General features: G+C 39.5%; 1 pseudogene; it reads left to right on the top strand.

The window, feature by feature from the left end:
• Positions 1–2154: 2154 nt before the first annotated feature.
• Positions 2155–3638, top strand: LOC147447232 (protein AUXIN RESPONSE 4-like; annotated as a pseudogene).
• Positions 3639–4029: the final 391 nt, after the last annotated feature.

Below are 4029 nucleotides of genomic sequence, written 5' to 3'. Positions count from 1 at the left end.
AATCTGCAAACTATACTTGTAAGAAACAGTGATTAGAAATTGGTGTCAAAAAAATAGCATACAGTAAAAATAATGAAACTAAACAACATTGCTTATGCCTACAACCACATACTACCTATTCTAGTGTCCCATACCACTAGAATAAGAAGGATATGTCATACCTTGATAAATCAGGATATCATTGGTCACACTCATCATTTAATAATCAATGATCATCAATCTCAAGTTCACTTTCATAAACCAATTCCAATCCAAACATCTACAAACCCGTTTTAAATCCAGATTCTCACTGTCATTTATATACCCGGGTTAACAAAATCATACTAGTTACAGTGGTGGCAAGCCATTGCAACATGATTTTGTGATAGGTGTTTCCTACATCGACGAATCTACACCAATAAGATGTGCTGCCTAAATTGGCAAATCTGCACTAATGCTTCCTAAAGCGGAGAATTTCCATTTGGTATTATTTAAAATCATGAATCTGTAATTTGTCACATGCTTCCTGAATCCGTGTAATTGTACCAGGATGAGTATTTACACACTGCCTAAATCGGCGAATCTGTGTGTTTGTGACCAATGGACTAGACAAGACATAAAGGAGAAAATAAAAATATTTACTATGTTTGTTGACATCACATTGCAGTATATCAAGGCACTTACAAATGGTTTTTCGCTATCCCAAAGCACCGTGGCTCAGATGAGTAGCTGCAGAGCTTATTGACAAATCATCTTTACAAAAAGTACTTGTAGTGAAATTAGAAGCCATGATCGTAGCATTTGATGGGGTATTCAGGTGAGATTTGATGGGGTATTCAGGTGAGCAGATAATGTAGAGCAATGAAATTTAAAAATAGGACTCATGTATTTGAGATTCCGTTTTATAAGTACTAGTGATGACATGAGAGATGATGGGTTGCCTAATTTATAATTTTTTTTGGTAAAGAAATTATGAAAAGGGGAGTGAGGTTAATGTACATACCTTGAGGGTACTTTGTATCAAAATTATATGGGCCAGTGTGTTCGTGGAGAGAGATATAATCGTAGCTTGCATATGAGGCGTGTCAAACAGATTGTACAAGCTAGGGAGAACTGCAACTATCAAACTTGCACCATAGTATAATTAACAAATCCAAAATATGTTAACTTTGTGTTAGTAATTTGAAATAGAATAAAAGAATATGCTGTCTATCAAGAATTTGATTCAAGATTAGTGTGCAATCACATATTTAGAACGTATAGTGTTAGCACTTTGATTCAACAATCACAAAATGAATTAACTGAAGCTGGAACACAAATAAAGAGTTAGCCAGAGCTCTACAAAAATGTAAATGTGAGAAAATGTTGCAGTCCTAACAGAATAGCACAGATAGACGAAAACCACGAACAAGCCAAAAAAAAGATGTAGGTAAGAAGCGTTGCAAAAATGGAAATGTGAGAAAATGTTGCAGTCCTAACGGAATAGCACAGATAGACGAAAACCACGAACAAGCCAGAAATAAAATGTAGGTAAGGAGATTTGATTGGATTGTATAGTGCAATGTGGGTGACAAAATTATATTGAGGACTGATAGACGTCTACGATGATTAACCATGGAACGAATAGAAAGAGATATGGGACTGATTGGACAAACAACCCAAAAGTAATTTGATCTTGAACGTCCTTTGCCTAGAAGCCTTTATTTATGACAAATTATTTGTTAGGTATAGCTAGAATTAGGGATGAGAATGTAGATTTTTGATGCATCAAGAAAATGCCTTAGAAAACCATATACTTAAGCCTCTGTATATTAACTTGGAGGAGGCAGGGGGGAGATAGGATGGGAGTTGGTAGATTATACAAATTACATAAACCTAACAAGACAATGCATAGACAGTCGGTGAGTGCAGACTGCAGTAGTTGTAATCACATTTTTTGACATAAATAAGAAAGCATTACATAATGAATATCATTGAAATCATAGGGGGAAGGGATCAATTCCGAATATACATACATTATATAGTGGTATATATATTTTGTTGCTTTTACACATGAATTGTCGTCATTGTAGGAAGGTGTATTGAGATGAGAGCAAAGAAGAATAGTGCTTTAACGACATGGGAAACTTTTCAAAGAGACCTTTAAAAAAAAAAAAAAAAAAGTATTCCGCTGTGATGGATGCTCTAAATGTAGGGGAGCCTACAGAAGGCAAGCAATAGGAAGGTGAGAAGAAAAATGGACAAGATGCAAAGGATCTGCTAGCTCACTCTACTGCGACCTCGATTGTTGGCGATCATGAGAAGGGCATTCAACAGAGGAGTACTGTGCTCGTCTTTTAAATATATGTCGCAGCATTCATCACCTTGCTCACACTCTCTATGTTTCTCATCTCTACCGTCATCCCACTTGATGAAGAAACATAGTTCTTTGTTGATTTGTGTGAGGTCGCTGTGTCCTCTCTCATCGCTCTCTCTTAGAGTTACACACACAGAAGCATGCACACAGGAGACGTCAATGAACGATTATGACTATTGATGATTAAATTAGTGAGACAAAAAATATGTGAGGACCTTTCATATCTGGTCAATTGAGCATTGCCCCCAACATCCCCCCTCAATGCCAATTTCCAACATTTGGGAAAATGTGCAATTTTGTTAGAGTGATTGTGCAAATGGTACAAGTGCAAGGCCTAGAGTGCCCAGTTGTAGGTAGCTGGAGTTGTAGATGATATATTCCATCATCATTTCCATCAAAACAGTACTCAGTGCTACAGCATCAGCGTGTGCATGTCGAGGATCAGGTGCTCTTGAGATGTCATATTGAACTCCAGCTACTTCATTGGGAATCATACCACATTCGCTCTCCACGGTAGGTATAGAAATCATGGATGATGAGGGTTCCGTAAAGACTGCTTGATAAGCTTCATCATTGCCATAAATAGAGAAAGAGGTATCCAAGAACTTGCTCCATGCATCACGAAAGACCATGCCCCCAGACGTGCGGCAACACTATAGGAAAGGCAAGCTCCTCAATATGTTTGTGAGAGAAGAAGGAACCCTCACAATGTGGAAAATTGTACTGCTTTGTCACAGACAGGGTGTTAGCCCTTTTACATACCGGTCTCTCACACTTAGTTTCCCGTGGTTTGCATGTCATTGCGTTGGATTTCCATGGTGCTGGGCTTTCTGAGAAGCCTCTTGCGAATCAAGGTGGACTCTTCTCAAAGCTTAGAGATATCTATGAAGATATATTAGAGAAAGGCTTGGTTTGGAGGTTTGAACAGATGTTTGAAACAGGTGCTTTTCTCGATCACTTACCAACACTAGAAGTAAGTATGATGCAGGGGATTTGAGTGCAAACATTGCTCAAGTGATAAGCTTGCTAGCATCTCTCCTGTTCACGTAGTGCTTCATGATACAAGTGTAGAAGCAGGCTTGACTTGGGCCATTCAAATTCCCACTTTAGTGTGAAGAATCACACTTATTGACAGTTACCAGTACACAAGGCTTCAATTTGTCAAGTCTCGAATGCAATCCCTGGCACTCCAAGCTTTCTTGATGGCCTTTTGGGCTTTCTAGGAGATCCATGGCGGGCAAGAGTCCGCTCTTCAAACATGGTAGATAGCAAATCCGAGTTTGGATTTGATCTCTACTATTGAGAAACTTAGTGAATCACCGTTACATTTGGTATGGTCCGAGTATGGTTGCTGTAAGTAGAGCCAGAGAGAGAGAGAGAGAGAGAGAGAGAGAGAGAGAGAGAGAGAGAGAGAGAGAGAGAGAGAGAGAGAGAGAGAGAGAGAGAGAGAGAGAGAGAGAGAGAGAGAGAGATGGAGAGAGAGAGAGAGAGACGGTGTCCGGTGGCTCCTAGTCTGCATGAGACCAAAGGTGACGCCACAAGGAAGCAAGCGGCCGAGGAGAGAGAGACAAAGAAGGTTAGCTTTAATGGGCTCTCAGTAAAGAGAGAGAGTGAGAGAAAAAAAGGGAGTGTGGGTTGGTCTACTGCAGAGTAGATAGTGTGTTGGGTGTTGGTGTGTGTGTGTGTGTGTGGCA

The sequence above is a fragment of the Adiantum capillus-veneris genome, chromosome 11, assembly GCF_014529385.1.
Source record: "Adiantum capillus-veneris isolate H3 chromosome 11, ASM1452938v2, whole genome shotgun sequence".
Taxonomy (NCBI): Eukaryota; Viridiplantae; Streptophyta; class Polypodiopsida; order Polypodiales; family Pteridaceae; genus Adiantum; species Adiantum capillus-veneris.
The sequence above is the reverse complement of the archived record's forward strand: the minus strand, read 5'-3'. Positions and strand labels throughout refer to the sequence as shown.